General features: G+C 45.1%; 1 protein-coding gene across 2 annotated transcripts in view; it reads right to left on the bottom strand.

Annotated features, from left to right (window-relative positions):
* The window catches only part of AP1B1 (adaptor related protein complex 1 subunit beta 1), a 60,478-nt gene extending 50,262 nt beyond the window's left edge, over window positions 1-10,216 (bottom strand). For both annotated transcript variants that reach the window (XM_078381595.1, XM_078381594.1), the window contains exon 1: window positions 10,110-10,216. The gene's annotated coding sequence lies outside the window, so the exon portion shown is untranslated. The remainder of the gene's footprint in view (window positions 1-10,109) is intronic.
* Between the last annotated feature and the right edge of the window lie 1,490 nt (window positions 10,217-11,706).

The following is an 11,706-nucleotide window of genomic DNA, read 5'->3' on the forward strand; positions in this document are numbered from 1 at the left end:
ACCACTCATGTCCTTAAACTCGGGCCTCTCGACCTTTTGAAAAATCCTCTCACTAGCAGGACTAGAGGGATTCTAGTACTAATAATCGGCGGAGTTTATACGGTCTAAACGTAACCTCCTCTGCTTTCTTCCTCAATGCCTTTGCAACGGCCGATTTTCTTTCCACTCACCGGCTGGTTACAAAAGCCGCCCCCCCCCCAGCGCTGCCACAGCTGGAGCAGGACTCTTTTTTCTGCTTGAGCTGTGGCCTCTGCCTGGAACCCCTTCCTCTGTGGCTGCTCAACCCCTCCTGGCAAAACCTCCCTCACTGCCTCACCGCATCGCAACCATGTGGGAAGGGAGGCTTTGATAGACCCCTCGTGGGATTCAGCATCCAAGCCTGCTTTGCGCCATACATGCCCGGATGACAAGAGGCAGGAAAAATCTATTGCACGACAGACCACATACACGTACCTCTGCTTTTTCTTTTTATTATTATTATTATTTAAAGCTTTCCAGGTATGGAATATTAAACGACTAGTGTATTTCTGATGTGACAGGAACCACACATCCGGGTGTACAGTATTTTCAGCCAAAGCCACACACAGAGACAGACAGACAGACAAAAATGATTACATTGGTGCCTCGCATGTTACCCCGCATGACAGTTTTTCACTAGACATTGGCTTTTTGTGATCGCTATAGCGATTCGCAAAACAGTGATTCCTATGGAGGAATTTCACTGGACAATGTTTGGTCCCTGCTTCGCAAACCAATTTTCGCGAGGCAACGGTTTTGACAGCTTCTTTCACACTCACAAAACGGGTGTTTTTGGGACCTAAGCTTCTCAAGACAGCTATTTAAACAGCTGATCGGTGGTTCGCAAAGTGGCTTTCCTGTGGCCGATCTTTGCTAGACAACGACAATTCTTCCCCATTGGAACGCATTAAACAGGTTTCAATGCATTCCAATGGGGAAATGCTTTTCGCTAGACAATGATTTCGCTAAACAGCAATTTCAGTGGAACGGATTATCATCGTCTAGCGAGGCACCACTGTACTTTCTTGACTACAGCTTTCAGACCTCCAACATGGTGGCTTCCTTACTTGAGCCAGGCTCCACTTTCTCTAGCTAGACATGAGCAGCACCACCTCCTCCCTTGAGTCAACTGGATAACTCTCTCACTCACGTCTGCTGGCCAAGGGCCATTTTTCCACATTTTCCGTACAACCAAAGGCTTACTCCCTGAAGGGTGAGGGCAAAAGAGTAGCCTGGGGCTAATTAACATTTTTTTTAAAAAATTCTAATATATAATAACAATAGCCTTAGAACGGCAGAGCTGGAAGGGACCTGACATATTGCGTCCATGCCCTGTCCAGGAGGTCCCGTGGGGGGAACTGAACTCCCAACCTCTGGCTCCACAGCCAGATTCCCAAACCCCTGAGCTCTTCTCCAGCAGTTATATACTGCAAAGATTACTATTATGGGGGTTTGTAAATAGAAAAAAATGAGGCTAACTAAAACAAACAAACAAAAACAGCTGTTCAAACTAATTCAGGTCTCTAGCTGCTTAAAAAAAAGTTCAATTAAAAAAATATACTGAGATGATTGTGGGTCCCTTCAAAATTGTCCTGTGCATCCTAACGGGAAACTTGCAGTGCCCAACAGTTTTTTTTAAAGGTGCTGAGATCCAAACGAGTCTGCATGTTGCCCGCCCACCTCTGAATCTAAACACCCGGCAAACAAGGCAGAGAGAAGGGCTTTACAGGATTAGACCTCTAGGCAGCTCCTCTCTTAGGACCCTGGTTGCCTCTAGCAGTTCTCAAAAGAGACTTCTGCAACCGAGAAGTGCAACGAATCGCTTCCATTAACAATTTATCAGGACTTGGCCTCTTCTTTCAGCATTATCAGTTCACAGAAGCCACTGTGGCTTCTATGTAGGACGGTTGCGGTTATTTGGGATGGCAGCCCAAGAAAAGGGACTGGCGAAGCGCCGGTGGCTTCTCCTAAAAAATTCAGCAGACTAGAGAGTAACGAAATTGTCTAGAACAAGCTGGATAATGGGAAGAAAACAGCCTCACATCTTTCCACTTAGCTGGTCACTCAGCAAGAGTAACTTTCTCCTTTCCAACTTAAAGGGCTAAAAGCACCAACAGCATCTTTCTCTAACTGCTTGTGTCCCTGTGGATCTGATCCTGGAAATGAAATATCCCTGCCAATCAGATGAAAATACCTGCAACGTCTTTACTATCATTTGATGTTCAGATATTCATACTTATAGGACAGTGCTACAATCTTGAACTCATGTGCACTTATGTATACTGTAGGCACCCCCCTCTCATCATTCATTCGTTTTATGTTCCACCTTTCTCCCAATAAAGTACCCCACGGAAGCTTAAAAAACATACAGAAGATGAATGCTGCCAATCAAAATTATAATAACTATTTGTCTCTCTACCAACCTTTTTGAGTCAAAGCATAATGTTTTCTTTCTGGAGCCATAATCTCTGCTTTACTCTAAAGACCAGGGTAGCCCAGCTACCATTTCATCCAGGTCCCTGCCTGCATTTGGAAGAACCAGCAGAAGAAACCAAAGAGGAATGGAATCACAGCCTGAAAGAGGGCATAGCCAAGGTCAGAGACTTCAAGGGCCGTCCATGTAGCCGTAACACATGGCTGAGCATTAGAGTCCTAACCAGTTTTTCGGAAAAGGTGCATGCAGTGTGACGGGCTCGCGATGGCAGGTGATTTCTGACTGTTGCAAATGGACTTATTTTCAAGGCTCAGCCATCGCCTGTTCTTTGTTCCAGTTCTGCTTCCCAAAGTCAACAAACACTCTAGGAAGCAACATAACAATCTTAGAACTCCGGATCCAGATGTGACCCAGTGGATCATCCGGTCCTTCCATTTCAGCCCTTTGTCAAAACGTTTGGAATGATTCCCAAATATCCCTTGTAGTTTAACCAAACACAGATGACTGTCCATGTTCACCCCTCCCTCCACATTTACCACCTCTCCCTCTGGTTATGCCCCGATTTCCTTGCTTTCCCCCCAGCTTTTGACTGTAAGCGCCTTGGGGCAGGAATCTGGCCAAAGCTGTTCCTTGTCAGCGCTTTACAGAATGACGGTGTTGCAGAAAGAACAGAACAGAGTTACAGAAAAAGGAGCAAAGGGCCGGCACCAGCTACCCAGTAAGGAAAAGTTACAATATCTGGGCAGGTTTTAAAAGGGGGCTTAGATAAGAACAAGGAAAGCAGGATCATCAACACAGCTATACTCAGAAGAGCTACCTGTCACCTACAAGAGCAGAGTCCGCATAATATCCTGGTGGGAGGGCAAAATGGAGAGTGTGTTGCCATCACGTCCTGCTGGTCAGCTTTCCTTCCGAAACCACAGTCCAAAGAAAATGCTGGCCATGACAGGCTTTTGGTTTGTTTCAACATATTTAATAAGGTGGGTTTTCAACAGCCACCACCACTGGAAATTTTCTGGAAATTGTCTTTAATCTAAAGTATCTGTTAAGGTGGTTATGGTACAGATTAGCATCAGAATGGGGGAAGAGCCGGTTCAGATCCCCCATTCGGCCATCAGGCTCCCTGGGTGACCCTAACCCCTTCTTTCCTAGTCTCAGTTTCTCTAAAAGTTCACATTCTGGTCCTATAAACATAAAACAGATTTGACTAGTTTGAGGATCACAGAGTTATCATGAACATTGTTCTAAACTCTAGGAAAGAAACAAGACACTGGGTGTGTTTGTTGATGGAAAAACAAACATTAATCCTTTTTATTTTTGGTTTGATCAGTACAGTATAGCCAAAAAGTAAACTTATAACCTGACATTGTTCTGGATTGCTGTACTATGTGTATTTGTGATTTTATTTTACACCTCCATGAACTGTTTAAAAATTAATGAAAGAATTTTTTTGTTTTCACGCGTACGTCTTGAGAAACCACTGACCTCAGCTAGAGCACAACTAATCTGGGCTCCAACGTAAGTCTCATTTGAAAATTTAGAACTGCTTTGCTGGCTCAGCAAATCTGAAAACTATCAAGCTTGCTTAACACTGCAATGGTAGCCATTCACTGTTTCTAGTGAATTTTATGGGGGGAAATGTTTTTTCATTTTTTAAAACAAATTAAGTACAGTACTGGAAATTTTCCACAGAAATTTCCCAGCCCAAATCACTGTTTTGGTTCTTAATGACAATAGTATATATGAGTTAGGGTAAGTGTGCATGCACCACTAAATTCCTTCATATTCATACCTTATTATTCTACCGTGATTCCATCTTTCTGCTCTACTTTCTTCCAATGTCCTTCACTGGAGAAAGTCGAAACTGGATGTTCCCTGGAGCAGAGACCTACCTTGTTTGCTTATGTTATTCTGATGTGCCATGCATATTTACAGCACAACAGGAAAAAAACCACTGCTTTATACCAAAGAGTCATTATACTGCACCAATGTTACCCATTCTTCAAGAAACAAACCAACCCAGGCTCAAACAAGCTCAAGGTCTTCCAACTGATATTTTAACAGCCCTTCTCTAACCCGTCTTGAATGGCAGACGTCTGATCTGATTAAAGGTGCCCGTAATAATTTTCAGTTCCCTCTTTTGCAACACAGCACGAGGCAGCTGTGTCGCGGAAGACCAAATCAACATACAGTGGTGCCTCGCAAGATGACTGCCTTGCGGGATGTTTAATCTGCAAGACTATTGTTTTTTGCAATCGCTGTGGCGCTTCGCAAGACGATATTTTCTATGGACGATTTTCGCAAGATGACAATTTTTCCCCACTGGAACACATTAAACAGATTTCAATGCATTCCAATGGGGAACCGCATTTCGCAAGATGATGTTTCCGCAAGACAGCGTTTTTCACGGAACGGATTAACATTGTCTTGTGAGGCACCACTGTATTTATGTTCCAAAAGGGGAGGGGAGCTATTAGGTGGAAGCCTGAATTTAATGGCACAATCCTACAAAGAAGAAAAATTCGCACTGTGTTGAACGCAACCCTACTGGCTTGATGATTGCATTGAAGTCCTGACCTCTTGCTTCACAGCCAAGTAACCACCGCCCTAAGCTATCCAGACTGTAAAACAAGTACAAGTCAGGAATTCCCCTCACTCCTTATAGAAATGATAGTTCTCAGACTCTCTTCTGTCCACTCCTTTTGACTATATAAGGAGCTATCACCAGTTCAACCCTCAGATACAGAACTACTGAATGGTTCAGTGGTTTATGTCTCTGACTCAGGAGCTGGAGGCTGGGAGTTCGATTCCCCCACGGTGCCTCCTTGACGAGCTGGACTCAATGGTCCAGAGGGTCCCTTCCAAGCTCTGCACTTCTAAGATTATTATTTCTTTCCCAGCAGGGGTGGGAAAGTCTCCCTCCTTTTGGGAAGCCTGTTCTGCTAACTGGACTAGCAATCTTAAGAGCTTTTCCCTGCTCAAAGTGCTCCATGTGATTGGGACTGCAACACATTTTGGGGGCCCTGGGTGGGGCGGGGTGCTCAGCAAAGGTTCACCGGTTTGTGATTTTGCAAGATTACACCCTCTGCCTGCATCAAGTGGCTTTCATCTGAAAGGAAAACGGGAGAGGTTGAGAAAGAGTTCAGCCCTTAAAATGGGAGAAATCTAATTCCAGCTAAGTTTAAGTGGAGGGCGGCAGCATCCGTGATTTTGTAATTACAGAGAAGCAAATTCACAGTCACAGAAAACTGATCTTTCCGAAGAAGAGCTTCACAGAAGCTTCCCTTCTGGGGAAAACAAGGCAGAAGAAACCTCCTTAAAAGACTAAAAATAAGCAGGCCATTTCACTTCCTCCCTCTTTTACTTCTCCTTAAAGTAGTCTATCATTCCAGCTGTTAAACCACATCTGGAGTGTGCAAGAAAACCAAACACATATATCTATTGAGGCTCTAGCAAGTTTATCTATCTGGTATGGTGGCATCTCAAGATGGAGACAGTGGGATATGCAACTGTAGGCGGTAGATGACGTGTGGGTGTCACATTTTTATTGCTCCCTTCTGCAATTAGAAAGCTAACACAACTCTTTTTCCACTGCTTAACCCCCCCCCCCTTTTGCAGGGAATTTACTTTAAAAACCTATATAGCATGCTCTTATTTTCAAGAGCTTTTGGGGGCTCTAGTGGGAACGTTTGGGATTCAGCCCAACTATTGGTCTAGAACTGCTGGGTAGCTCAGTGGTTTAGGCATCCAGCTGAGGAGCCAGAGGTTGCGAGTTCAATTCCCCCCACTGGGCCTCTTTAAAGAGGGTCTGGACTCAATGATCCATTGGGTCCCTTCCAGCTCTGCAGTTCTAAGATTAGACTGATAATACTTCTCTTTCATTGTGTAATTTTGACCATCCAAGCAACTGAAGTTTCTTCTGTATTTTGGAAATAAAACAAAGGACAAGCGAACACTTTTACTAGGAGAACTCACAAGGTTCTTGGAAAGAAAAGCAGCACTGATTTGCGTGGCTTATGATCACTGAAAGCAAGTAAGAATTATTCAACCCACAGGTCAGTTGCTTTCCCTGTTTCTGTTCTAAACTCACTAAGTTTTTAAAGAACAGGAATGTGTAAAAATCCCACTAGCTGAAATCACAAGCTTAATTTTAAAAAAACAATCTTAATAGGGATAACTGACCACAGAAACAAGTAATGTGTTTCAGTGTTTGATATTTTAAAAATTCATGGAACATAAAACAGGCCTGAATCCAGGTGGTATCCCCAAACATAAAAGAATCCTTGAATAAAGGGATTTAGAGAAATGTTGACTCACCCTTTCAAGCAACTGAATCGGTGCAACTACTTTATTTGACAGCAGCAATGGTACGTAGGCAACATAAAAGTACTTCTTTCACTGCACTGCCTTTTAAGAATATGGGAGTAACTAAACTTGAGGGCAGCACAGTCTTATGTATTCAGACATAAATCTCTCTTAAGTTGAACCAGCTTTAAGACTACGGACTAAGCACTTGAGTAGGGGATGAAGTGAAGAGTTAACTTGACCTGAAAGTATATTGTCCTGAAAAAGGAGAACAAGATAATTCTAACTAAGAGATAGTTAGGAACTGAGCACAATTAAAAAGGAAAGGAAAATGTAGATTTTGAGGGAGAGCATAATATTTTACTAGGTTTTTTCCCGACCCACGTATGGCTCAGGTTAGTTATCTGGAAAGGGTGAAGATGCTGCCTATTCACCTAGAGGTTAATTCTGCTCATCACAGGCGACCATGTGAGTGACTGTTCATATTGCTAAGTTAAGAGAAGCAGAAGCATTTAATGATCACTTGGAAGTTCCAAAGGGCAATCCAGTTTCCAAAAAAAGAGTACCTATGTTAGTCTGTCCTTGTAAAGAGAAGAGTCCTATGGCCCCGTGAAGACTAGCTGAGCAACCAAATTGATTTAAATCAAATAAATCATTTTTAAAATTTAAATTGTGATTGAATTGTGAATTAAAACAATTTGATTTTTTTAAAGAAGGTCATTGATTTTTATCCACCTTGCAAACAACCACACAAACAACCACAAATTTATTAGTCTTTCTGGTGCGACAGTATCTTCTGTTATCCATGCCAAAACAACTTTTGTGGTGAAACTCATCAGGTGCTGGGCTGTAAATTGCCAGACTCAAAGACCAATATGGGAATGGCAGCTAAGCCATCTTGAGATGTATAAAAGGGCAATGTAACAAACCAAAAACACAAGATCACAATGAAGTAACAACTAATCCAAATATGTAACCTTGGCTGAGATCCACCCACAGAGTCACCACAAAAAAAAAAAAAAAACCCTTGCTTTTATCTCTTTACACACAACTAAATAGAGGAGAAAAGGCACCTCTTTCCCTATTCCGTTTAACTGCACCAATATGGGGAAAGGATGTGTTTCACTTTCAGTTCTAATTCCACCTTCCTCAAACTGATGCCCTTCAGCTTAACTGGTAGGGGAAAACATAATAACTGGGTACAATAGTCATGCTCTCTGGAGATGATGTGAACTGTTGTCTTATTCCTCAAAGGCATTTGGGTGAAGGCTGCTGTCAGTGAAAAAAACAGGAAAAACCCAGAGAAAAATGGACTTACAGGTGGACAGTCTCTCCCCACCCGTTGTTCTCATCTGTGTTAATCTAGTGTTAAATCTAGCCGCCTAGAGTGGTTGTTTGACCAGATAGGCGGGATATTAATACAATAAATAAATGAATAAAATAGACTGGTGGCAGATACACAGAAATTTCCTGCCCAATACAACTTCAGAGCACTAGCGTGAAACAGTCTCTAAACTCACATTCTTTTGCTTATTTTTTAAAACTCCCCTGTATGGTAGATGGAAATTATTAATTTTCATGTCACAGATGACAGAGAGAGAAAACTGAAGCTGAGACAAGCAGCCACTTGGCCAGGGCTAGGTAATTTTTGTGTGTGGCAGACATGAAGTTTGAATCAGGACTTTTCCTGCTCTTTAGGAATATTAAACACAACACGTTACAGGGATCCTGCGCTTGTTCTCAAGGAAATGCTTGATATTAAGCCCTCAGTGGAGTTTAGCAAAAAGATATGATCAACTTTTCATCTACTTTTATCTTTGGTTTCTCGGGGGGGGGGATTGGGGCCAAGGCACTTAGATCAGTGGTTCCCAATCTTGGGTCATCCTTCTTGGGCTGCAAACCCCAGAAACCCCAGCCAGCATCGCTGGTGGTGAAGGCTTCTGGGAATTGCAGTCCAAGAAGACCTAGGTGACCCAGCGTTGGGAACCACTGAGTTAGATGAATAATAGACTTCATGTCTTAAGCAGTAAGAATGTCAGACTTGAACATTGGAGAATCCAGTTCTAGCCCCAGTTTAGCCAGGAAACCCACTGTGTGACCTTGAGCTTCTCTCTTTCAGCCTAATCTACCTGAGGACTGTGTTCATTTTATGAGGAAAGGAACCTCACACAGGCAACCTCAAGGAAGAAAAGTAGGATAATAAAAATAAGCATTTGACATAAATACAGGGCAAGTACCCCAAAATGCTGCACCAGCCCCTATATAGATTATGCAACCTTGAATGCTTTAATAGGAAGGACAATTCCTTGTCCAGTAATACATCCAAGGCACAGAAAGCAGTGTGCTGGTACAGTATTTGCACTGTAAAAGCAGAAAAAAAATGCTTTAAGGCATGTGACCCATTGCAAAAGTTAGAAAGCCAGATAGAAAAACAAACAATATTCTCCCAAATCACGAAAGCTGTCTCTCGGTCTCTGGTGGCTATTCTCCTAAACAGGCAAAGGAAACAACACACTCTAAACGTGTTCAGGGGATCAATGTCAGCCTGTGTTCTTGCTTCCCTGCCCCCAAAGTTTAAAAAAATAAATAAATAAAACCTCACAAATGTTGAAACTCATCCCTGGGGAAAGACCTCAGGGCTGAACTGGGTTGTACATTAATCCGCAAGGCGGCTACCGCCAAGGGGCCAGAACCGCAAGACCCACAAGCCCAACGTGGGTGGCCCACCGAGCCTGCGCCTGGAGCTGCCACAGGGAGAGAGACCCAGGCCTCCATTGAGAGAGAGAGAGAGAGAGTAAAATGGGAATTTTGTGGAGGGGGGAAGGGAGAGATGTTAAAACAGAGACAATGACAAAGCCTCTACTGCAACTCCCGACCCCACAAAAGCAGGGCTTTCATTACTCTCCTTTCCAATGCATGCCAGTAGGGTTGTTGTTGGGGGGGGGTTTGCCCCCCAAAGGATCATCTCCCACTATCCTTTCTACTAAAACAGACAGGGAGATGTGGATGGGGTCATCCCTTGCTATTTCCTAACCCCACCCCCTCCAAGGGCCAGGCAACGGGGAGAGGGGCAAGGCTCTTATTCGACCCCCCCTTGAAAAGGCCAGAGGCCCTGCGCCCCCCCCTCCTGCAACATTTAAGGCTGCGAAGAGGCAACCTCCTGAGTCTCCGAAGGCCCTCACACAGAGGGGAGGCAGGAGCCTATTTAGCCCCCCCCCCTCCACTCGCCCCCAAGAAAGCGGGTCGCCCCCTCCCCGTTCCCCCAAAAGATAGAGCAGGTAAGGGGGGGTCAGGTGAGCAGAGGGAGCCCCCTCTCTCCCTCCTCCTCCTCCTGGGGGGGGCCTTCCCCTACCTTCGGGGGGGGGCCCTCCTGGCGCTGCTTCTCCTCCTTTCTCCGCTGAAGCGGCCGCTGCTTCGCCCTCTCTTGGCTGCAACACCACCGGAAGTGGAGCTGGCGGGAGGGAGGGGCCTAAAGAGGGGGACGCCACGCAAGAGCACTTCCGGGTCAGGAGCAAGAAGAACCCGGAAGGGCCCCAGAAACGCATGCGCAGAAGGGTAGCCCGGAAAAAAGCCCATTTTTTTTAAAAAAAATGTCTTCTGAGAAGCTTAGGAGTCTGGCATGAAATTAATAAAATGAAATTAAAAATTAAAATGTAGCTGCCTGTGATTTGGCCGATCGAGTGGGTTGGTTTGCCTCCTCCATTGCTCCCTCCTCACAACAACCCTGCGAGGTGGGGCAGGCAGGTTTCCTATGCCTGAGGACAAACAGAGCTGAGGGTCCAGACAGAATTGTGTTCCCTCAGATAAAGCTGACTGTGAACAGGAATGGTGGAAACTAGATTTTATTCCTCAAGGTAGCAAAATTAAATTTCTCCTCCTCCCTCCCTCTCTCTCGCACTGGTGACTTGATTTGGGTGTCTCTCTCCCCCCCCCCCCATGACTTGGACTCCACTTACGACTCAGAAGCCACCCATCCCATCCTTTCTTTTTCTGGAGGAAAAAAAAAGCTGTTTTTAAAATAGGGACTCGGATTTGGCGCTCGGGACTCGTGGCCCAAAGGCTTGCCAACACTCTTCGCTCTCTCGGGAGAGAAAAGAGACTTTTCAAACCCTGTTCATGAGGTGGGAACTGCACACAGCTGGCAGGCTGCAGATGGGGCATGTGCTAGGTGCACTTCCATCATCCTGCACCCCTTTCCCACTCACTGTCCAGTCAAGCGCTGCTTGTGGCCCAGATTCCCTTCTGGTCTGGATCGGCTTTAGGGCTCCTGCAGTTGGAGGCCGGCTCACCTGCTTTTTCCACAGCTTAAGTCTGGGATTGGAAGATCAGAAATCAGTTGAGCATTTTTGGCACACCTGGTCACATCCTCAAATTCCCTCGCTGGTTCATAAGACTCCTGTTCCAGGACTTGCATTACCATCATCTCTTCAAGAGACTCCAACTTTGCTGGGATGACAGCCAGGTCAATGCCCATGATGTCTTCCTTCAAAGAAGCCAAGGCAGGATCAGCCCATGGGGGCCGGGCACTTGACTGCTACCCCCTTTCTCTGGCTCGCCTTCTGAGGGCCATTTCAGGGTCCCCCTTAAGGGGGGGAAGCCACCCTCAACCTCCCGCTACCTTCTTCCCAGGACCCCTGTGTGGCCTTCAATCCCCAGTTGTGCCTGAATTTAGGACAGCTTCAGCAAGATGATGATGCCTTTGAATTGTGGTGCTGGAGGAGGCTCTTGAGAGTCCCCTGGACTGCAAGGAGAACAAACCTATCCGTTCTGAAGGAAATCAACCCTGAGTGCTCATTGGAAGGACAGATCCTGAAGCTGAGGCTTCAATACTTTGGCCATCTCATGAGAAGAGAAGACTCCCTGGAAAAGACCCAGATGTTGGGAAAGTGTGAAGGCAGGAGGAGAAGGGGACGACAGAGGACAGTGTCATCGAAGCTACCAACATGGAT

This window comes from Pogona vitticeps, chromosome 14 (genome assembly GCF_051106095.1).
Source record: "Pogona vitticeps strain Pit_001003342236 chromosome 14, PviZW2.1, whole genome shotgun sequence".
Classification (NCBI taxonomy): Eukaryota; Metazoa; Chordata; class Lepidosauria; order Squamata; family Agamidae; genus Pogona; species Pogona vitticeps.